Genomic DNA, 25,660 nt, shown 5'->3' on the forward strand with positions numbered 1-25,660 from the left:
CATTTATGACATAATTAGTATCAAAATATTGTCATTTTTCTCATTTCTTTATTGAAATCGAATTTCATTAAAATTGACCGAATGCTACAAATCATTACAAATCATCTAATTTACTATAAAAATAAGTAGTTAATTGGAAAAATCACATCCAATTAAATTGGTTGATCAATTTTGAGCATCAAAATTTAGGGTTTTAAAATTCCTATCATCAAAAGAAAAACTAGCGTGGCACGCTAAAGTATTCTTCTGAAGAAAAACCTATAGTCATCTTCCAAATTAGAAATCATCAGCCTCCTTTTGCTTGCATCATCATTGTTTGTCGTTGTTTCAATCACTATAGCCACCATACACAACACCCACCATACTTAAGAGTTTATCATTTTCTCACTACTGTTAAATCATTTATCATTATCGTTTCATCCAAGTCTCAAACATCACAAAGGACAACTACAATCAATGACCAACCCAACAAAAACTCGAGTCATCATCATCACCATTCCCATTCTATCACTATCAACAACAAAAAATAGCATTAAAAAATCAACAACATAAAAAAGCAAATAATTAAAGAAAAAAAAAAGAGAAAAAGAAATCTACACATATCGTCTTTAGTGAGTTTTCAATAAATGAAGCAGTCGTCACTTAAACCTAATGGTAGTGGGAAGTTTTATTTGGTTAAAAGATTAATAAAGTTCAGTTTCAAGCTAATCCTTACCTTTTAATTTTGATCCAGATATGGAGAGATTAAAAGATATATTGATCAATTTAAACAAAAAGAAAGAAAAAGAAAGGGAATATGAGTAGTTCAATGGCCTTTTTAATTGAAAAAATAATTAAATGACGACAAAAACAATAACAAAATGAGGAGCAACAATTGTCAATTTCAAATTTAAGAAAATAGAGATTTTTTCGAGGAAAAAGATAATTTTAGCGAGATAACCAAAGATAGTGATCATAATGAAATTGTATTAAAATATAGTGATTGTATTGCAATTTGTCAAAGATTAGTGACCAAAATGTAAATATTCTACACTTTTTGTTGTTTAACCAAAATAAATTACTAAAACTAAAAGGTAAACCCTAAGAGAGAGTTGGACAAGAAGAATTGAACAAATACCGGTCAGCTCGACGGCCCCTCTTCAGTCTCAGCCTTCCTCCGCCCTCGGCCGCACCTCCCGTTCCCTTGGCTTGCTTTATTGGTTGCTCCACCCACATCTGATCCGAAAGCTACTGAAATTATCCCACAGCTGAGCCGACAAGTACTGAAATTAACTCACATCAACCACCATTGTAAGTTTTCTTTTGATACTGAAATCTATTAGATTAATGTTGTAATATAAGACAAAAATTATTTAGTACATATCATTTCTCTTCAATGAGTCATTTGCAGAACTGTTTTCGCCAACCAGACATAAAAGTTGTGTTCTGTTTTGTACCATATATTTGCTAAAAATAAGCTGAGCTTATTGGTGATGCATTATAGTTATTTTTAGAACTCAATTCGATACATAAATTTGGTGAATCATTATAGTTTTTTTTTTAGTTTTTCCATAAAATCAGAAATCAGTGACCTTGTTTTTTTAATATAGACTAAAGTTGGCGAGGTTAATGTTGTGAGCTTATTGAATTGACTTTGTATAGAATTTAAATTGTCTAGGTTATGCTAGTTAACCGATCAACTAAAGTTGGTTCAGACTTTTTAACAAGCAGGTTCAGTTTTTGTTCTCAATTTTTGAAAGTCAGTTATGTTAGTTTTCAGAGCTTTTCTATTGCTAAGTGTATCTTCACCAATCCACTCGTCTTAGCAGCCTCCCAAAACTCTCTTGGCATGAGTATATTTGCTTCTGCGGCAACAAATGTAATTCTCGTTTGTTTTCTAGGGCTTTGAAAGCTAAAATGGAAGTAGAAAATGCTAAAGAAGTGAATCTGGAACAGAAGAAGAAGCATAAAGGTAAACATGACAAGCCAAAGCCATGGGATGAGGACCCAAACATTGATCGGTGGAAAATTGAAAAGTTCGACCCTTCTTGGAACCCGGATGGATTGTTGGAAGTTAGCTCTTTTTCCACTATCTTCCCTCGCTACCGAGGTAATTAACCAACTTCCTCACCATTTTTTTTCTAGTTTTAATACCTTTTAGAAATTTACTTATGTTTGGTACCTTTTTTTCCCTAAAGAAAAATACTTACAAGAAGCTTGGCCGAAGGTTAAATCAGCTTTGAAAGAATATGGTATTGCTGCCGAGCTCAACTTGGTAAGTTCAAATTCTTTATAATGTTTTCAGTGGCTTAATCTAATGATCTTTTTGTATTCTAGATTTTGGGTTGGTTAAAGTTGAGTCTTTTGTTTGTGGCAACCCTCTTTAGATTGTAACAGATTGTTTGGGTGAATTGGTTTATTGCTTGGGTGTTCTAAAATTGTGAGTAGAAAGGAAAGACATGATTTAGTTAATGTCTTCTGCAATGGTCTGTCAGTAAAAAAGATATGCAACCATCCAAATAAAAAAAGTGGTGTAATTTTCACCATATTAATTACTATTTGTAAAATTGGGTTTTAAATGTTTTATAGCATGCTTTTTGCACTCCATCTTGTCCGGTTCTAGAAAAAAGAATTAGTACTTTTGCTTCGTTTAACTTTCACCTCTGCGTGCTCTTTCTTCTTTTTTCCATACAAGCAATCTTCTGTCTTATGCCCCATTAATTGTTCCTTACGAAAGCTGTTAGATTGATGGATCAGCATCTGTCTTTGTCATAATTAGATATAATCCCATATATATATATATATTAGATTGCTTCTTCAAAGGTTGAAGGATCGTCTCGCGTAAAATACTTTATAAACTCTCTACTGCCAAAAGCCTTTTTTCCCCTTGTTTCTTCTAATCTTTTTCATTGATTACTGGCACCATACTATCATAGTTATAATATTTGCATATGGTATTTTATCATCTGATACCTTTAATTGCTGATCAGGTTGAAGGGTCTATGACAGTTTCTACAACAAGGAAAACTAGGGATCCATATATTATCATTAAGCCAGGGATCTCATCAAGCTTCTGTCAAGAAGTGTTCCTGCACCTCAGGTAAACTTGTCAACTGTGCTTGCACTTTTCGTCAAGGAAAAAAAAACTATTTAAATGCTTGTTTATTTCACATGAAATTGTCTGTTTTACATGAAATAGGTTTTGATTAGTACTTAAAATCATACACATAGAGGTTATTTTTCATAGAGCATATTACTGAGTTCTCAAGTTTAATAGTTGTTTGAGTATAATTCTTACTGTTTCTTCTAATTTTAGGCCGTCAAAATACTTGATGATGAAATGCAGTGTGACATTATAAAAATTGGTAACTTGGTCCGCAACAAGGTATGTGTTTGTGAATTTCATTTATTTATTTGTTTAAAAATTTGCCCATTTTACTTTTTAAAATATAATGGTTTCTATTGGTATACAAACAGATACTTGATTACTTGGTTGAAATTTCTGTCGAGCTTTATTATTTCTTTTATTTTCACTTGTAGTTGTAGTTGAGCTTTGGCTGATCAATGGATCTTATATCTCTGGAACACCTGAACTTTCACTTTTTTATGCACACATTCTTTTAGCATTTTGTAGGGTCAACGATGATGCATTTCACCAGTAAGAAGATTTCTCGACAACATAATGCTCCATAAATTTGGATCATAAAATAATGTTTGTTCTTGAAGCTAATTATGGACAAATACCTAGTCAGTTTGTTTACCATTTTAGTTTTACACGTTCTATACATCTTAATTAAATTTGATGTAAGATCTTTCTCTTTTAGTATTTCATCTTTTTACGACTGTCTGGGCAATGCAAATCAGGGTCCTCTCTGTTTTTTTTATATTCCAATCTGGATCCTATGATCTCAAGACTATGATCTGACACATTTTGTGACGTTTTCTTTTCATCTCTAATTTTCCTATTCATAGAGTAGCTTATTCAATATACACATGTTTGTATGTTAGTATATAAGTACATATCTATGCCTTTTGTCACTAGTGTGCTACATAGGATCAATTAGGTTATCTTTGATCCGGCTATTGTGAATTGTTTGTAAGCAGCATACTGCAACCCGGACCTGCTTATTATTAGGAATGGCAGTGGGTGCTTAGAGTATTTGAGGTTATGTCAGGGCTGCAACTGAACCTTAAGAAAAGCATATTGTTCGGGATTAATATTCCCCAACAGGAGGTTAAGACTTGGGCAGATTCTATTGGTTGTACAGTGGGAAACTTCCCCTCTAATTATCTAGGCCTCCCTCTAGGTGCTACTAAGAATTCCTCTGTTATTTGGGAACCAGTGGTACAGAATTTTCACTCTAAATTAGCAGGTTGGAAGGCTGCTACTCTATCTATAGCAGGGAGATTGGTTTTGATCAAATCAGTTCTTTCCTCACTGCCTACGTATTTTTTATCTTTGTTCAAGATTCCAGCTTCTATCCTTAAGTCTCTAAATTCAATTATGTCTAATTTTTTATGGGGAGGGAGAAATGGTAATAAGAAGATACACTGGGTTAAATGGGATGATGTTTGCAGATCAAAGAATGAGGGAGGCTTGGGAGTTCGGAATCTGATTTGTATAAATAGGCAACTGCTAGGGAAATGGTCTTGGAGGTTTGCAAATGAGAGAAGTTCTGTTTGGAGGAATTTTATTTGTAGCAAATACAACATTGATTCTTCTAGATTACTGTTTGATAGCAAGATTTCTACTCAATCTTCCTGGTTATGGAGATCAGTGGTTAATAACCATTACAAACAAGACTCCTTTGGTTCTAAGTTTCGTAGTTTGTGCAATTTTCACGTTGGAAATGGTAAGCATGTTCGATTTTGGCAAGACAGCTGGGCTGCTGATTTTCCGTTTAAGATTATGTTTCCTAGACTGTTTTCGCTTTCTACTAATAAATACGGTAACTTTGTGAGTTTGGGGAATTTCTTTCTTCGGGTTGGATTTGGGATGTTCAAGTTCGAATAAATTTAAATGATTGGGAGCTTGAACAATGGTGTAATTTGGTGAGCATCATTTCTTCTTTTTCTCTATCTCTTGATTCTAGTGATGGTTTGATTTGGAAAGGTAGTGGGGACGGTGTTTATACAGTCGATTCTTGTGTTGAGAGGTGTGGATCAGGTTCAGAAGATGTTCATTTCTGGAATAAAATTTTTTGGAGAGGATTGGTTCCCCCTAGAGTTGAAATATTAGTGTGGCAAATTGTGCTTCACAAAATTGCTGTTAAAACCGAATTGGTTAAAAGAGGTGTTCAAGGTATTGAGGATGAGTTATGCCCTCTTTGTAGAATGGTTGAAGAAACTTCATCGCATCTATTCTTTTCTTGTTCGGTTGCGTGGTCTTTGTGGAACAAATTTCTAAATTTTTGGAGGTTTAGTTCTGTGTTTCCTGCAGAAGCAAAAAGTTTTCTTCTAGCTTGGGATGAGTTGAAATCCAATTCTGCAATATGGACTTTCATTCCTGGGGCTGTTATTTGGTCAATCTGGAAAATCAGAAATTTTATTGTTTTTGAAGGGGGAAAGCTTGAACAGTCTGAATTATTTTTCTTAACAAGAGTTAGGTTGGCCTCTTGGTTTCTAGCAAAGAATAAGGATGTTTCTATTACTAAGGACTCTTTAATTTCTGATCCTTCTATAGGAGATTCCTATTCGTCCTACAATTTCTTGAAGTCTTCTATAATCCCTTGGTTACCTCCCCCTATGGGTTTCTTCAAGGTAAATGTGGATGCAGCCACTAGCAGTGATTGGAAGGAATCAGGTCTTGGAGGTCTTATGAGAGATCAATCTGGTGCAATCCTAGGTTCTTTTCAGGAGCCTGCTGGTTCAGGACCTCCAACATTGAAGGAACTTAAAGCTATTCAAAGGGGTATTTCTTTCTTTGCCTCTTTTCAAGGGAGGGTTAAAGATAGGCTGATCGTTGAGAGTGATTGCAGGGTTGCAGTAGACTGGATAAATAATGTTGACTCATGTCCAATTGTATATGGTTTTATTGTTAGAGATATTGTTGATAGTCTTAGAACTTTCAGGGGGGTTGTTAGATGGGTTGCAAGGACAGCGAATATGGATGCTGATGGTTTAGCAAAGGCTGGTATAGGTTGATTTTTATGTTGTTGGCTTCTTTAGTTTGGTTTTCTGGCTCCTGTATTGTTTGTAAGGGTTTTTTGGAATAGTTGTTCCAAGGTTGTAATTCTATTTTCTATAATGAAATTATAAGGCACTCTTTTCCTCCTTCAGATGATTAAGAAGCTTCTATACAAGCTCCATTAATCAAGAAGGAGGTTTTTAATGAGGCCTTCAAATCTTATCAAAAAAAAAAAGTGGGTGGGCTATCTGCAATTTTTGAATTATCCGAATCTGAAAATCTGTCTAAAATTCTGGATCCATTTTTCATTTGCAAATTATCCCAGTATTACTATATGAATTAAATATTATTATCCGTCAGATATTTGAAACTGAACAAATCCGAAGCCATTAAAAAGTTGGATGACCAAGCTTAGAATTCCCATAGAAGCAAACATATTCTTCATTTTGTAATCCAGAGTCGGATTTGGATATCTGAATCACAATATGTATCTGCATAAGTAATGTGATTCGGATAATAGATATCCAAGGGTATCTATCCTTACCCACACAGAATCTACAACGAATAGTAATTTTAACATCTGAATCCGCAAAAAATGGATTGGATATCCTCAAATATCCGATTCTGCAGTCCGAGTTGTCATCCCTACTAATTATATTCCACAGGCTTTATTATTTATTCATGATTTCTCATTCAATCTGGCCTGCTCATGAAAATGCTATAGAATGTTCAAAGTGGAACATATATATCCGCTTATATGTTTGTGTTAACTAATTACTAGTCATTTGTAGTGCATGCTGAAAAGGCGAGTTATTTGAATTGCATCCCTTTTAGTTTTTATATTTAAATTTGCAAGTTATTTCCACCAAGAAGACAGTTTTTGGTAACTTTATTTTTCTACTTCTGTGGAATTTGGTTAATCTATTTTTTGTTTTGATAGATGGCAAGATATTACATTTGTTGTATCTAAAATTTTTCATAAAGTTGGCTAAATATTTTGTTCATGCAGGAACGATTCGTTAAAAGAAGGCAGCGTCTTGTGGGGCCAAATTCTTCGACTTTGAAGGTGTGTATGCACTCTTATTGATGTCTTGGCAAGATTCTGAAATAATCCCCTGGAAAAAAGGCTATTTTGAGGCATGAGTATACACTTTTTACTATGAAGTGGTGTGCTGCAATTAACTTCTGCAATTCTATTGTCTTATCCTCCCTTCCTTTACTGGATGCAGGCACCTGAAATATTGACTGGCTGCTACATTCTTGTTCAGGTAATTGCTTACCCTCGTTCTTTTTTGGCAGTTGAACTGCATTTTTTTCTCTTTGTTGAAATGGAGAACCACAAACTGAATATTTTTGTCATTATCAACGTGATGGAATAGGGAAACACCGTAGCTGCTATGGGTTCTTTTAAAGGTTTAAAACAAGTCAGGAGGATTGTGGAGGACTGCATAGAGAATAAAATGCATCCTGTGTACCATATCAAGGTGCCATAAACTTGACTTTGCAATTTTGTTTTACCGTTGTTCTTTAAATTATGTAGTATTAGATGTTTTCAATTGTATGAACATTCGGGGTTGAAGCCATGAATTTCGTGTTGGGGGCTGGGATAAAATTAAATATTTCTTTTTTTTTGGGGGGGGGGGGGTTGGGGGGAACAAAGCTAAAAATTTTGTTAGAATGACAAATTGAATTATTATGTCTTGGGAGGTGCTACAAATGCAAATTTTTCTTTAAACAAATAAGCTTAAAGGGACTAAATTAAATTATTAATTATTGGAAGGGACTAAGAGTGCTATTGGTCCATTGGACCATTTAACCAAGTGGTGCCAAGGTCCCTGCTTGCCACCCTTGGCTTCACCCTTCAGCACCATATCCTTTTTTCCCTGTGTTACCACATCTTTCCTTTCACTTCCCTTTCCGTTTTCCAGATTCTCATGATGAAGAAAGAACTCGAGAAGGATCCAGCCCTTAAAGATGAAAACTGGGACAGGTTTCTTCCGAAGTTCAAGAAGTAAGATATATTCTCTTCATTCGTGTTTTTTAATGTTTTAATTTATTTTCACCTTTGTTGTGTTAGATGTCCATTTAATCATCTAACAATGTTTCCAGGAAAAATGTTCAAACAAAGAAGGTTAAGAGCAAAGAGAAGAAACCATATACCCCATTCCCTCCTCCTCAGCAACCTAGTAAGGTAAGACAGCTGATTGTTTTTCATGGTAAAACAAGCAATGTTTTTCCTTGTATTTGGAGCATTATACCCCTGTATCGTGTCTGAATGTGTCGGATATTGTCTTGGACATGGGTTGTTCAAGAAAAATAAAGAGTTGAAGCATCATATTATTTGTGGAAAACTAACTTTGGTACATGGTATGTTCCAGATTGACCAAGAACTCGAATCTGGAGAATACTTCCTGAGTGAGAAAAAGAAATTAACAAAGAAGTGGCAAGAGAAGCAGGAGAAGCAGGCAGAGAAAACAGCCGAGAACAAAAGAAAAAGAGAAGCAGCATTTGTTCCTCCCAAGGTTCTAATTCCGAAACCTATAACGGCTCATACAGACACACACGAACACCGTGTCCAACCATTTTTATCACGCATTTATTTGTTTCAACAATAATATAAATTACCTGTTACAGGAACCCTCGAAGCAAGATTCTAATAATTCCGGGAACATGGAGGAAGATGTTGCTGCCCTTGCTAAGTCGTTGAAGGTAATTATAATCATAAGATCTCTTTTCTTTTCAAATATACTTGTAACAATCCGGGATAGATCTAAGCACTGGTTTCCACTGCAGCAAAAGGCTAAGGAGTTCGGGAAGCAAAAATCTCTGCAGAATATCAATGCCGAAGAATATATTTCAGCCCCTGCTGCTGAACAACCTTCGAAAAAGAAAAAGAAATCCTAGCATACCTAGCGTAGGTTTAACTATAAATTTTAGTCTAGACAAGTTCATGGTACGACAAAGTCGGCTAAATACGTGGTGGCGTTGCTTTATCCCGTGATGCAGATGTGTTATTGTCGAGAAAAAAGCTTATATTAGACTGGGAAAAAACCCTAATATTCATGTTGGAACTTAAATATAGTTGGTCACCCAACTAGTTTATGTTTTTGGGATAACTAATCATACAGCTAAACATGATATCAGAGTTTTCTAATTTGAATCATGGAAACTGTTCTCATATTAGATTTGTTGTGGTCAATGTCTGAACACATTTTCTTGTACATTTGGATTCATTAGGTTTTAACTTGAATATAATAACTGATTATTTCTTATCTGTCTAAGCTTATGAGATAATTTGCAATTCAATTCAATGGATTTGAGTCTGACTTGTACTACAGTATTCAATGAATTTAACTTGCCATCTTAGATTCTTAGTGTTATGTTTGGTTGCATAGATTTTAATACATGGAGAAGTTTGATTAATTTTTTGAACTGGGAAAAGTTTATTTATTATGCGAGAAAATTTAATACAAATCCAAATTTGAAATTAAAAAAGATGAGTAAAATCTCAAGTAAAAAATTGAATCTATTTTTTTTTCGTTCTAGGGGAGAGGGTATCTTCATATATATATATATATTAAAATATTATCTTTGTTTATCAAGTTCTTTTTATCTTCCTGTTCATCCAAATTGAATTTGAAATCAAACATTTGCTATTGTGCCCTGAAACTCGAAGATGCTGGGATCGAATTCAAAACGTTAGAGGGAAATAGTATGTTTAATATAAGGTTCAAAAACAAGAATCTATGTATCCCTAAACTCATCATCGATGATTATACCAAATTTTTCCTACAAAATTCCATCGTATTTGAGCAACTGATTATATCAAACAAAGATTTGCATCATGTCGGTGATTACATAATGTTTATAGACGGCCTCATTGGTTCACCGAAAGACATTGAAATATCTCATTAAAATGAGATTTTGAACAACACTTGAAGTGATGATGAAGCAATGGTAGCCATGATTATCAGTCTGAAGTCTATGTAATGGATTCCCAAAACTTGTATTACAAATTTACAATGGAGTGTTCAACGATGTGAACGAGCATTGCAGCAAACTTAGAACAAATGGATGGATTTTTTTTAAATACATTAATGAAGATTCTAAAAGTAATCTCTAAGATTAAGTTTAATTTTGATATACATTAATCTTGGTATTTAAATGACATCAAAAAAAAAATATAAAATCATGAAAAAGTTTATAAAATAATTTGCAACAATAAAACATTCTATAGTGGAGGACTATAAATATAAACTTGGTTCAGAATCTCATTTCATTGTCAACCGTGATAAGCTTTTGGGAAAAAATGGCGTCTTCTTCTTCTTCTGCAGGTGCAGCTGTTAAAAGACTATCGAATATCAGCAACCATATTTGCCCAACAGACTTAAACCCTTTAGTCAAAGTATCTGCAGAAGTGTCCGAGGCTTTGTCGAGTGGTCTCCCAGTCGTTGCGCTCGAGTCCACCATCATTTCCCATGGTACTTTTTCCTTTCATATTTTTTCTTTTTCTTTTTAAAATTTTTGAATCTGAATAAGCTCTATATCTTATGATTGGAATTGTTGAAATCTGTTGATCACTTTTCCAGTCAACAATTGGTGATCAACAAAATCCCATTTCAAATATCCTCTGAATAAGATCAATTTTTTAGTGATAAATTGCTTTGGAGGGTCAAATTTAATCCTTAATAGATTATCATTCCCCAAAAAAGTAATATTTTTTGTAACAACCCGAAAAAAAAAACAATTTAAATCGGTGTAATTTGGTGAAATTTGGGGATTAAATTAAAAATTTTCAAAACTTGTAGGCAATATTAGAAGTGAATGAAATTCAGGGACCAAGCTCTGAATTACTCATTTTAGTGTCGGCAGGAAATTTGATATATACGTATGTATGGTTTTCTGTTTTCAAAACAGAAAACAATTGTGAAATTCCTACTCCCGCGCTCTACTTCAAAGCTTGATTCCAACGCCGTCCGACCTCCGACCGTCAAATTGAAACCACCATCGTGTTCATCTTCGACCCGTGACCAAAACCTAGTAAATCAATTATAGCGAAACGCTGCTAAACGACATGAATTTCGAGTCAAAGTCTCGACGTTTTTTAGCACTACCGCCGAGAAAATCTTAAATTCATCTCCGATCGTTGATCGGTTTTCGACACCTCCCGCACCATCGTGTTCCTTGTGGCATTTCGAGTCCGCCGGTGTCAACCTTGGTCTCCGTCGACGGCGGCGCGTGAGGAGGTGGAGCAGTCAAAGATTTGGCCGAGTTGAAATCGAGCTCTCCGCCGTTCAAAAATTTGAACAAATCTTTGTAAGTATCTCGAAATCGCTCAAAATAATTTTTAGAAATTTTTTCGTAATTTTTAGACCCCCAGAGAAGGCTACACGCGCCGACGCAGGGAGAGTGAGTGGCTGAAAATCGGTTTGACCGGTTTCGACCGGTTTGAACCGGTTTGACCGGTCTGAACCGATCCGACCCGACCCGACCGACCCGACCGTTGACCGTTGACCGTTGACTTCATTTGACCAAAACTTAAAATGGCTTTGACCGACCATTAAACGACCGTTAATCTTTTACGAGTATACCTATTCTGATAGTTTTTGACGTCCCGAATCCGTTTTCGAAGTCCGTTTCGTCACATTCGAACCCGAAGACCTCCAAATCGATGGTCAAAGTGGTTGACTTTGACTTTGACCAAGAATTTAAATTTTCGAAAAGACATATTTTATGTTTCTCGACGTCCTGATTCCGATTCCGCAATCCGTTTGGCCAAATTCAAACCCGAAATCCTCCAAATTGATAGTCAACCCCTGAAAATGCTTATATACTTAAGAATTTTAGCTTTGAACAATTAAGTAAGATTTGGAGCTGTTAAATTATTATTGTTTGAAGGTACAAGAGACTCTCCGGATCGTTCGACAGCTCGAGCCAGCTCTTCTAGATCAATTAAACCACGTGTGCCAGTATTCACCCGTAAGACCCGTAAATTTTATGATTTTAGAGATTTATTTATGTTACCCATAAGTAATATAGTGTTATTATAAAATAGGTTCGAAAACTGTAGCAGAGCGTGGTGAAACCAGCAATCAGTAGATCTACTATTTGAACCTATTATCAAGGTGTGTTCCCTAATTATTACTGAACTGTTTTATTGGTTTTAATATGAGGTACACTGAGTCCTTTGGTTACTGTTTTATTGATGCACCAATTTAATGTGATGATTTATGGAATTTGTGTCACGGTGCAATTGAACTTTTGGATTGAATTACAATAGTATAGCTCTGATCAAGCTAATAAACAGAATGAGCCTAATGTGACTCTTGGGGCCCCAAGATGCATTAGGTTGGCTTCCCTTGCTGTGTGCTTAGGGTAAGCTATATGGACTTGGACTTACGGGCTTAAGGATACAAGCTCTAAAGCTTATCCTTAGGTTGACTTTCTTTTTGCTGTGTGCTTAGAGTAAGCTATATGGAAAATAGTTTTGGAAATTACTGATGGTGTACAAGAAAAGAGTTTAAACTATGATTTTCAAAAGTTAAACTCTTTTATGAATTTATGAGATTTACTGGACTATGATTTGTTTAATGTACCTATTGTGATTTTAAGGTAATATTGGGACACACTGAGCCTAGCTCACCTTTCGAAAATGTTTTCCCCCTTTCAGATACTATTGGTTAGATACATCGATTCGAGCACTTGGAGGATCAACATATCTCTTGAAGTATATCTGATTGTAATGTTTTATCTTGCTAGTTGACTTTATTTTGGTGACATGGACCTTATTTTAAAGTATCGTATTTTAGGAGTATTTTAGGATGATGACACTTTTGCTATTACTATTCGGTTTATTGTGATTTTGATTTTGAAGACCTGTTTTAAATTAATTTATTACTTATTGGTATTATATTTACAAGTTGGGTTTTGATGGTATAATTTATTTCATGACATTTATAATGTGATTTTACATTGATTGAATAATAGTTTCAGAAAATGTCTTTAAGAATCATAATGTGATCCACTAGACTTAGTCGAAACGCATAGGTCGGGTCTAGGGGGTTACATTTATTGGTATCAGAGCTTTTAGTTTTTAAACCGCGGACTGTGTATGAGTCCACATTGGAAATACGATTTTAGAAATATTTTACAAAATAAGTTACTAAGGCCATGCCATAAGTTATTAAAATTTTAACTGTGTTCGAGACTCCAAGTGCTTGTCTAACCCTAAGTTTTATCTCTTGTAGTAAACTCAAGATCCACAAAAAATGAGTGCTAGACGTGGTCGTCGAACTAGCCGAACTAGCCGTGGACGAGGTCGAGTGGCTAGATTTGCAGACCCGATCGATGAGATACGAGTAGATCCCCCACCTCCGATAGGTGATCATGCTCCTACAACCCCAACAAATCTACCTCTTGTCGCTGGTATTGGCATGACTACACCGATCATAGGAGCGACGGATATTGAGTCAGAGTCTACCGGAGTTGCATTGGATGAGAATTTTGGTAGACAATTTCTGCAGTTAATACAGGGAGCAGTCAAAGCTACTGGTGTTGTATCAGAGGTTCCTATTTCGCAGACTTTGATTGCCAATGGAGTTAGAACTTTTGGGGGACAGATTGGAGGATCTCCTACTGAAGCTGAGGATTGGCTCCAGGATACAGAGAGACGCATGGATCAGTTGGGTTTGGACTCAACTAAGAGATATCTGGGTGCTGTAGCGATGTTAGATGGCAATGCCTACACTTGGTGGGAGTCAGTGACTAGTAGTGTTCCTACCGATCGTTTAACCTGGAATTTCTTTAAGGATCGCTTTTGGAGCCGTTTTCTGGGAGAGCGTTACTTAGCTCAGAGACGACAGCAGTTTCAAGACCTGGTTCAGGGAGACATGATTGTTTCTGAGTATGAGATCGAGTTCTTGAAGTTGCTGAAGTATGGATTCAGTATGGTACCCACTGAGAGAGATCGATGTCGTATATCTGCCCTTGGACTCAGATACGAGCTGCGTAGGCAAGTTGTAACCCATCAGGATGAGATTTTTGATGTGCTGGTGAGCAGAGCCAAAGATGCTGAAGAGGTGGAGGTTTTAGCTTCTGGTAGAGAACGTGTTGATCAGGAACGATCTAAGAAATTTTCAGGCCCTATTAAGTCATCAACACAGTTCGGGAAAAGGACTCGTACTTCAGTCCCTCAGAGAAGCAATACACGTTTCATGCCTGCAGCATCCTCACCGTTAGTTGGCAGTCGAGGCGGTTCCTCGTCGTATTATCATGGGCCCCTCTGTGAGTATTGCGGTAAACAACACACAGGAGAGTGTCGTAAGAAGATGGGTCTTTGCTATCAGTGTGGATCTAGTGGTCATTATCGGAGGGATTGTCCTCAGCTAGCTTTGTTTGAGCAGACCGCTACCCAGACTCATGTACGTTCTCAGACTACAGTACAGACTCCAATTAGAGATCGTAGCCAAGTAAAGGCTCGTGGTTTAACGTCCAGGACTAACAGTAGAGCCCGACCTCAGTAAAATAGAGGGCCAACAGTTTCTGAGGCTAGACAGCCAGCTTTGGTTTATGCCACTAGACGTCGGGATGACAGAGATGAGCCTGAGGTTATTGCAGGTACATTTACTATTTATTCTATCCCATACTTTGCATTACTGGACAATGGCTCCACTCACTCCTATGTATCGAGCTTGGTATCTCGAAACCTTCAGATTCCGATCTAGAACATTGAAAATACTGTTACAGTTATGAGTCCAGTAGGACAAGCGGTATTAGTGAATAAAGTATTTCGGCGTTGTCCTCTCGAGGTTCAAGGAGAAATTTTTCTCGCTGATCTTATAGAGCTTCCTTTAGAGGAGTTCGATCTAATTCTTGGGATGGATTGGTTGAATAAACACAAGGTAAATCTGGATTGCGAATACAAGCGGACTACTCTAAAGACTTCAGATGGTCGGACTGTTGTGTTAATTGGTGAACGACGTGGCTATCTCTCCAATATAGTTTCAGCGATGGAAATTGATCGTATGATCCGGAAGGGATATGAGACTTTCATTGCTTGTATTTTGAACACTAAAGGTTCATTGTCCACGATCGAAGAGATCCGTACAGTTAGCGAGTTTCCTGATGTTTTTCCATAGGAGTTGCCTGGTTTACCTCCTGATAGAGAGGTAGAGTTCGAGATAGAGACTTATCCGGGATCTGCACCTATTTCTATGGCACCTTATCGCATGGCTCCAAAAGAACTTAAGGAGTTGAAGGTCCAATTGCAAGAATTATTCGATCGAGGATTTATTCGGCATAGTACTTCACCATGGGGAGCTCTAGTTCTGTTCGTGAAAAAGAAGGATGGGTCGATAAGATTATGTATTGATTATCAGAAGTTGAACCAGATGACGGTCAAGAATAAATATCCATTACCCAGGATTGATGACTTATTTGATCAGTTGCGAGGAGCTATTGTATTCTCTAAGATTGATCTTCGTTCGGGGTATTATCAATTGAAAGTTAAAGGATCTGATGTTGCAAAGACGGTTATTCGCACTAGATATGGTCATTATGAATTCTTAGTGATGCCTTTTGGTTTGATGAATGCTCCTGCAGCTTTCATGGATTTGATGAATCGGGTGTTCCGACCATATTTGGATCAATTTGTGGTGGTCTTTATTGATGATATTCTGATCTATTCTCGTACTGAGGCAGAGCATGACGAGCATTTGAAGATCGTTCTGCGGACTTTGAGAGAGCATCGTCTATATGCCAAACTAAGCAAGTGTGAGTTTTGGCTTCAAGAAGTGTCGTTTCTGGGGCATATTATTTCTGCGCGAGGTATTCAGGTCGATCCAAGCAAGATTGAAGCTATTGTGAATTGGAAACGACCCAAGAATATCTCTGAGATTTGCAGTTTCTTGGGCTTGGCTGGTTATTATCGACGTTTTGTTGAGGGCTTTTCGATCATTGCTTCTCCTTTGACAAAGTTGTTAAGGAAGAATGTGTCGTTTGACTGGGGTGAGGCACAACATGAGAGCTTTGAGAAATTAAAGGCGGTATTGACTCAAGCACCAGTATTGATTCAACCAGAGTCTGGGAAGGATTTTACAGTGTATAGTGATACGTCACACTCAGGACTCGACTGTGTTCTAATGCAGGAAAGTAAGGTGGTGGCTTATGCATCCCGTCAGCTGCGACCGCATGAGTGTAATTATCCTACTCATGATTTGGAGTTAGCAGCAGTGATTTTTGCCTTGAAGATTTGGAGACACTATCATTATGGAGAGAAGTGTTACATTTTCACGGATCATAAGAGTTTAAAGTATCTTCTGACCCAGAAGGAGCTTAATTTGAGACAGCGACGCTGGCTAGAGCTTCTAAAGGATTATGATTGTGTGATTGATTATCACCCTGGTAAAGCTAATATTGTAGCGGATGCTTTGAGTCGAAAGGCGATAACAGAGTTGAGATCTTTAATGGCCATGATGAATTTATATGACGATGGCACTCTGTTAGCAGAATTACAAGTTAAGCCGACCTTGGTTTATGAGATCAAAGCTAAGCAGCCCCTTGATAGCTCATTGTTTTCCATCTTTGAGCAAATAGAGCAAGGGACAAGCTCAGATTACGCCCTTGATCAGGATGAAGTTTTATGCTTCAAAGGTCGGTATTTTGTGCCGGATGATGCTGAGTTGAGGCAGACTATCCTTACGGAGGCTCATAGTAGTCCATATGCTATGCACCCCGGTGGAGATAAGATGTATCGGAATTTGAGATAGAGGTATCATTGGGTCGGCATGAAGAAGGACATCTCGAATTTTGTGGCGAGGTGTTTGACTTGTCAGCAAGTTAAGGCGGAACATCAACATCCATCAGGTTTGTTACAACCTATAAAGATTCCTGAATGGAAATGGGAGCGTATTACTATGGATTTTGTTATTGGTTTACCTATGACTCCTTCGAAAAAGGACTCAATTTGGGTGATTGTTGACAGACTTACAAAGTCAGCTCACTTCATTCCTGTACGGGTAAATTATACGTTGGACAAGTTGGCGAGGTTGTATATTTCAGAGATTGTTAGATTGCATGGTGTTCCGTTATCTATCATTTCAGATCGAGATCCGAGATTTACTTCGAGATTTTGGAAGGCGCTACATACGGCTTTGGGTACGAGATTGGATTATAGTACCTCCTTCCACCCACAAACTGATGGTCAATCTGAGAGAATAATTCATATTCTGGAGGATATGTTACGGAGTTGTGTAATTGATTTTCATGGTAGCTGGGAGAACTTTTTGCCTTTGGCTGAATTCGCTTATAATAACAGTTACCAGACCAGCATTCGTATGGCACCCTATGAAGCACTCTATGGGCGTAGGTGTCGCACCCCGATTTGTTGGACTGAGTTGCGTGATAGGAAGACTTTAGGACCTGAGTTAGTGCGGGAGACGAAAGACACAGTCAGATTGATCTGTGACCATCTGAAAGAGGCATTTGATAGGCAGAAATCTTATGCAGATCAAAGGAGGAAAGATATATAGTTTGACGTTGAAGATCAGGTTTTTCTCAAGGTATCTCCATGGAAGAAAGTATTGAGATTTGGATGTAAGGGTAAATTGAGTCCGCGATTTATTGGGTCGTATCGTATTCTGAAGAAAGTTGGACATGTTGCTTATCAGCTTGAGTTGTCTTCCCATCTTAGTCGTATTCATGATGTTTTTCATGTGTCTATGTTGAGGCGATACCGTCCAGATCCAGGTCACATCATTCAGGTTGAAGAGGTAGAGCTGAGACCTGATTTATCTTATGAGGAAGAGCCCATTCAGATCTTAGAAAGAGATGAGCGAGTTCTTCGGAATAGGCGTATCCCAATGGTCAAAGTTCAATGGAGTAATTGAGGCCCCTCAGAAGCTACTTGGGAGACATTGGAGTCAATGAAGGCTCAGTTTCCTCAGTTATTCTCATAAGGTAAATTTCGAGGACGAAATTTCTTGTAGAGGGGAAGAATTGTAACAACCCGAAAAAAAACAATTTAAATCGGTGAAATTTGGTGAAATTTGGGGATTAAATTAAAAGTTTTCAAAACTTGTAGGCAATATTAGAAGTGAATGAAATTCAGGGACCAAGCTCTGAATTACTCCTTTTAGTGTCGGCAGGAAATTTGATATATACGTATGTATGGTTTTCTGTTTTCAAAACAGAAAACAATTCTGAAATTCCTCCTCCCGCACTCTACTTCAAAGCCTGATTCCAACGCCGTCCGACCTCCGACCGTCAAATTGAAACCACCATCGTGTTCATCTTCGACCCGTGAACAAAACCCAGTAAATCAATTATAGCGAAACGCTGCCAAACGACGTGAATTTCGAGTCAAAGTCTCGACGTTTTTTTAGCACTACCGCCGAGAAAATCTTAAATTCATCTCCGATCGTTGATCGGTTTTCGACACCTCCCGCACCATCATGTTCCTTGTGCCGTTTCGAGTCCGCCGGTGTCAATCTTGGTCTCCGTCGACGGCGGTGCGTGAGGAGGTAGAACAGTCAAAGATTCGGCCGAGTTAAAATCGAGCTCTCCGTCGTTCAAAAATTTGAACCGATCTTTGTAAGTATCTCGAAATCGCTCAAAATAATTTTTAGAAATTTTTCCGTAATTTTTAGACCCCCGGAGGAGGCCTCACGCGCCGCCGCAGGGAGAGTGAGTGGCTGAAAACCGGTTTGACCGGTTTTGAACCTATTTTGACCAGTTTGACCGGTTTCAACCGGTTCGAACTGGTTTGATCGATCTGAACCGGTCTGACCCGACCCGACCGACCGACCCGACCGTTGACCGTTGACCGTTGACCTCCTTTGACCAAAACTTAAAATGGCTTTGATCGACCATTAAACGACCGTTAATCTTTTCCGAGTATACCTATTCTGATATTTTTCGACGTCCCGAATCCATTTCTGAAGTCTGTTTTGTCAAATTCAAACCCGAAGGCCTCCAAATTGACGGTCAAAGTGGTTGACTTTGACTTTGACCAAGAATTTAAATTTTCGAAAAGACATACTTTATGTTTTTCGACGTCCTGATTCCGATTCCGCAATCCGTTTGGTCAAATTCAAACCCGAAATCCTCCAAATTGATAGTCAAACCCTGAAAATGCTTATATACTTAAGAATTTTAGCTTTGAACAATTAAGTAAGATTTGAAGCTGATAAATTATTATTGTTTGAAGGTACAAGAGACTCTCCGGATCGTTCGACAGCTCGACCCAGCTCTTCTAGATCAATTAAACCACGTGTGCCAGTATTCACCCGTAAGACCCGTAAATTTTATGATTTTATAGATTTATTTATGTTACCTATAAGTAATATAGTGTTATTATAAAATAGGTTCGAAAACTGTAGCAGAGCATGGTGAAACCAGCAATCAATAGATCTACTATTTGAACCTATTATCCATGTGTGTTCCCTAATTATTACTGAACTGTTTTATTGGTTTTAATATGAGGTACACTGAGTTCTTTGGTTACTGTTTTATTGATGCACCAATTTAATGTGATGATTTATGGAATTTGTGTCACGGTGCAATTGAACTTTTGGATTGAATTACAATAGTATAGCTCTGATCAAGCTAATAAACAGAATGGGCCTAATGTGACTCTTGGGGCCCCAAGATGATTAGGTTGGCTTCCCTTGCTGTGTGCTTAGGGTAAGCTATATGGACTTGGACTTATGGGCTTAAGGATACAAGCTCTAAAGCTTATCCTTACGTTGGCTTTCTTTTTGCTGTGTGCTTAGAGTAAGCTATATGGAAAATAGTTTTGGAAATTAATGATGGTGTACAAGAAAAGAGTTTAAACTATGATTTTCAAAAGTTAAACTCTTTTATGAATTTATGAGATTTACTGGACTATGATTTGTTTAATGTACCTATTGTGATTTTAAGGTAATATTGGGACACACTGAGCCTAGCTCACCTTTCGAAAATGTTTTTCCCCCTTTCAGATACTGTTGGTTAGATACATTGGTTCAAGCACTTGGAGGATCAACATATCTCTTGAAGTATATCTGATTGTAATGTTTTATCTTGCTAGTTGACTTTATTTTGGTGACATGGACCTTATTTTAAAGTATCGTATTTTAGGATGATGACACTTTTGCTATTACTGTTCGGTTTATTGTGATTTTGATTTTGAAGACATGTTTTAAATTAATTTATTACTTATTGGTATTATATTTACAAGTTGGGTTTTGATGGTATAATTTATTTCATGACATTTATAATGTGATTTTACATTGATTGAATAACGGTTTCAGAAAATGTCTTTAAGAATCATAATGTGATCCACTAGACTTAGTCGAAACGCATAGGTCGGGTCTAGGGGGTTACATTTTTATTTGTTTTAATGCATTTGGTTGTAGGAATGTCGTATCCTCAGAATCTGGAAACAGCGAAGGAGGTGGAGGCGATTGTGAGGGAGAGTGGAGCTGTTCCTGCTACCATCGCTATTCTGGATGGCATACCTTGCATAAGTCTTTATTCTAAAACTTGTTCCTTGTTATATTATAAGCCCTTTTTATGTTTGTTGATGGAACAAGTTTGTCTTCATTGATAGTTGGCGGTTCACCCTTTCTGGTTTGGATGAGAGCCACAGCCGGTGAGAGGGTGACCATTGGCGGCCGTTTCTATGTGAGATAGAATTTGGTCATGAGAATAAAGATAGTATGAGGATGAAGAAGAAAATTGTCGCTAGGTGATGTAGATTCCAACCCTTCTCTCAGTCGTGTTGAGGGATATTTATAGTGACCCTAGTTGGTGAAGTGGCCTATGGTAGTTATGGTTATATGTAGATTAACGGACTAGATAGTTCTGATAGTCAGACCTTGGATTTCCCTATGTCAGTGGTCTTGTCTATGCATCGTAGTCATCCCATAGACCCATGCCCAAAGAGTGAGGGTTCTTGAAGGCTTCGGTGCTTGGTGGAGGCTTGGAAGTTTCCGGAGGTCAACCCGGGTGTATAACAATGTCTAAACCTTAAATGAGTGGTTTCATTTCTATTAATATTTGTTGCTAATTCTGTTGATCCTTCCAGGTTTACTACTTTATTACTCGGGAAAGTTGACACATAGCATTAGTGTATATAGCCATTGCTTTGAGCAGCATATACGGTTTCGAGTACTGAATTTGATTTATTGTTTTGTTTGTTGATTAAAACTAGGGACCATAAGGCATTCTTAGTAGTTCTTTCTTTACATTTGGGATGTGTAATTTAACAAACTAAGCTCATCTTTCAATGCTTTTAACCGTTTCATATGTTGCTGCCATGACTGCATTTTTGCTAGCCCAGAACCTGGCCCTTAACTGGATATCTATGAATATAAATTTTAATTTCATTTTTGACATAGGTTCTGGGATTCTAATGTTGGTAGTTTTTGTTGTCTCTAGGTTTGAATTCGGAAGAACTGGAAAGGCTTGCCAGATTGGGAAAAAGTGCTCAAAAGACAGCTCGAAGGGACATTGCATATGTTGTGAGTATCATATAGAATTGTTGGTTTTTGCATGGCAGATTCTCCTAGTCTTTTCCATAGATCTACTTAGGGAAAAATTGTACAGGATTTGTTACATAAAAATGACATTACGATACTAATAAACTAAGTTTACTTTATAGAGACATGAGAATGAAATATTCGTTAAAATGTTTTTGTAATTTCTCCCCTGAACAACATATGGCTGCATGCCATCTAAGTTAGACATTGTTCACATAGAAGAAAATCATTATGAATCTTGATGAATAGTTAAACTTATTGTTTCTGTGAAGATATTTTGCAATATTTCTGTCATATCACATTTAGCTTGCTGCAGGACTATTGGTTCATCTCTGATATTTTCTAAATAGAACAAACATATTAGACTTTTGCAGGCATTTTTTTTATAGATTGAGTGGTTACATTATGCTAATTTTCCAAAGAGCTTTCAAATTTGGTGCAAATTATAAAGTAATAAGCACAGAGATTGATGTACAACTGCTTGCAGGTCTATTCATTAGTTTATATTCTTCGAAGTATTTTTTTTTTTCTTTAGTATTTCCATTTTAGGTCAATATCTACCTCATTCTTTTTGTAATAAGTACAAGGCTAAAACCATAAATGATACTGACCTATAGAAATCCAGTGAGTTTAAGAGGCTTATATCAGTATTTAGTTCCTATCATTTTCCGATATGTTGCACCTCAAAGTATGTCTCCTAACAAATGTCCATTTGCAGGTGGCCACCAAGAGGAATGGTGCAACAACTGTTTCTGCAACTATGTTTTTTGCTGCCATGGTGACTACTAGATTTGAACCTATTCTTTCATTATATACTCAGATGAATTAACCAATCACATTTTCTCTTTTCCTCTTCTTGGCTGTAATTTTTACCCTTGGTAGTGTCTCCTCTAAGACATTCAGCACTTACAGGTTGGTATACCTGTTTTTGTTACCGGGGGAACTGGGGGAGTGCATAGGCATGGCGAACATAGTAAGTTGTACTTTGACATCAGCAATAGTTCTTCAAATTAGTTGTCTCTGATAGTGTTTAATACTCCGGAACCAATGAACCATACCATTATGTTTTTTTTCATGAGCAACTTATTTAAAATTGTATGAATATTCTATGCTCTACTAATTGTACTTTTCTGCTTCTTATGTTTGAAAATGCAGCAATGGATATATCCTCTGATCTCAGAGCTTGGAAGGACACCAGTGGCGGTCGTCTCAGCTGGTGTAAAATCTATATTAGATATTCCGAGGACACTGGAATATTTGGTACTCACTTTGTCGACAAACGTTTTTGAAAGATTCTGGCTTCATACTGAATTATCAATCTTTATCCTTGAATGCAACATTGTAAGTTTTGTTGTTAATATAGGAAACTCAGGGCGTTTGTGTTGCTGCTTACAAGACCAATGAGTTTCCTGCCTTTTTTACTCAAACAAGTGGCTGCAAGGTATAAATAGTCAACTCATAGAACATTGTATCAAGGTATTTGCATTGAATTTGCATTTCTATCATTATAACGTAAGATTGGATCTGTCTACTGGTTAACTTTATATCAGATATCGAAACGAGGATCAGTGAAAAATGACTTCTGCTTATTAATCTTATTTATCTTTGGATTGCTTTTCTTCTCCATTGTTTTCTTCTCCTCTCTTGTTCCTGGGAAATGTGGAGTGGGTTTGGTTAGGAACATCACAGCATTTTTTAAGGTTTCCCGGTTGAAACTTCAAGTAAGAGTGTCAAATTGAGATGTTATGGTCTTGATATGTGCACAAAGAAAAATTCTTAGAATGTTATATAGTTATGCAGATTTACATGCAAGCTTACTGTCTGAATGCTTTGTTCAAAGGAGAATAAATGGTGTTTTCTTTTTCTTGGTTGGTGGTAATAATCTAGGTGCCTTGTCGGGTCGATAGCCCAGAAGAATGTGCAAGGTTAATCGGCAAGTGACAAAATTCATTTGATCATATCTTTAACTCTTTAAGAGCTTGTAGTTGTGTCTTCATGACTTCTTTTTCTTATCTACAGATGCGAACCGGAAACTTAATCTCGGAAATGGAGTATTGATTGCAGTTCCCATCCCGAAAGAACACTCGGCTTCGGGAGGCTTAATGGAGTCTGCAATACAACAAGCCCTTACAGAGGCTAGGTCAAAACTGCATCATGCACACCAAGCATCTGATTTTCTGAATTAATATCTTGGTTTCTGACCTTCATCTTTATGTTCAGGGAAAAGAACATAACAGGGAATGCCGAATCTCCGTTCTTGCTTGCTCGGGTTAATGAAATAACTGGAGGAGCATCACTCGCTTCTAGTATCCTTAAGAGACCAATTATATTTATACTTGGAGATTACACTGTTGTTATTCTTCAACTAGCATTGTATCGTATTGGTTTTCTTAACCAAGCTCTAGACATTGCGCTTGTGAAAAACAATGCTGCCATTGGAGCCAAGATATCTGTAGCCCTGGCCAACCTCACCTCAAACACCAGTGTATAAAGGTACACCATAGGGAGTTGCTGAAAACAATCCTCCTGAATTTAGTTTTGATTTGATAAATTTGGATAGTGCTTTTTGGTGGTTAGTTTGTCCTGAATTTGATTAAGCCTTTTAATATAGGCATAATGCTGACATTCACCCCAATGTTTGATTAGATAGTTAATTTGGTCTATATTCTTTTTCTCGAAGCATTTTAGTTCCTAGTGTTTCATTTTAGGTCAAAAGAGCCCATGGTTGAATAAAAATTGTTAACAACAATCAACACTTGTCGATGACATGACACTATCATGTATGCATAAGAGATGATGTGTCCCATGTTATGTGTCTTAAGTGATGATGTAACACATGCCACGTATTCAAAGTGATGATATGGTATGGGCGCATTATATGTGCTACATCATCGCTTTGAACATGTATCATGTCATTACTTTAGACACATGACGTGTTGCATTATCACTTATGTACATGTGGTAGTGTCACATCAGTACTTTACGCATAAAATACAATATATAATTAGCTTCGTGTAATGAACGTAGGACGATGGTGAGAAAAGCTACATAGTCAAACCCAATCAAAATTCTTATCTTATGTGGAAAAAACAATGTCAAGTCAATTGATAAACGTGCCATATCAGTATTTCGTCACCCCCAGTAATGACTGTTAACATCAAGTGGTTGATATTTTATATATTGATAACGTTAGTGATTGAATCGTTAGTTTCAAAACACCAATGGGTAAAAGATAAATTTACTCAAACATGAGTGACAATTTGTGTAGTTTACTCTTTTTTTTAGAAAAACGTTTTTACATAGTGTTTTTCACTCGTATTGTTACGACTGTAAATGAGATAAGACAGATCGTGAGTTACTCGAGTTCGATTCAATCAAAGTTCGACTTGAGTTTTTAACGAACCAAAACGAATTATTAATGCTTATCTCGAAAAGCTCACAAGCAACTTGAAAAAATAATATATTAAATTTTAATTTTTTAAAATTAAATTATTAATAATGTTAAAATTTACATGTTATTTATTTTTATAAAAAATACAATATAAGACTTCCATGAACTTAAGGTTCAAGTTCGGACTTGAGCTTTAATTGAGCTAAGTCTTGAAATATCTCGAGTTCAAGTTTTTTCGAGTTTTAATTTTTCGTAGTGAGTCGAACTTAAAAAGTTTAAGCTTGTAAGCTTTCGATTCAAATCGAACTTTAATTTTTGATTTCGAATTTTAATATAATTTGATAATCTTAAATTCAACTACTTTCAAATTGTGGATGCAAGGCATTTGATTTGGCAGATTCAAACTTTTTAACCGACGGAAGAGAATTTCGAAGGTCATGCATGGATGACAAGCATGACTTGTTTTTTTTTAAAAGAAATCTTAATAAAAATACTAAAATTACATTAAACATTGAAAATATATTTTCATAATATTTTTTTCAAATAAAAATTCATCTGATCTATTATTTTTAAAATCAAGGCACTTAATTGTAAACTGTTTTATAACAACTCATATATAATTCAAATTAAAATCAACTTAATTTT

At 36.6% G+C, this 25,660-nt stretch overlaps 2 pseudogenes; both read left to right on the forward strand.

The window, feature by feature from the left end:
* Positions 1–1,076: 1,076 nt before the first annotated feature.
* On the forward strand, positions 1,077–9,305 carry LOC120150476 (annotated as a pseudogene).
* A 1,095-nt stretch (positions 9,306–10,400) lies between these two features.
* On the forward strand, positions 10,401–24,175 carry LOC120150220 (annotated as a pseudogene).
* Positions 24,176–25,660: the final 1,485 nt, after the last annotated feature.

Source organism: Hibiscus syriacus, unplaced genomic scaffold (genome assembly GCF_006381635.1).
Source record: "Hibiscus syriacus cultivar Baekdansim isolate YM2019G1 unplaced genomic scaffold, ASM638163v2 tig00111022_pilon, whole genome shotgun sequence".
Lineage (NCBI taxonomy): Eukaryota > Viridiplantae > Streptophyta > Magnoliopsida > Malvales > Malvaceae > Hibiscus > Hibiscus syriacus.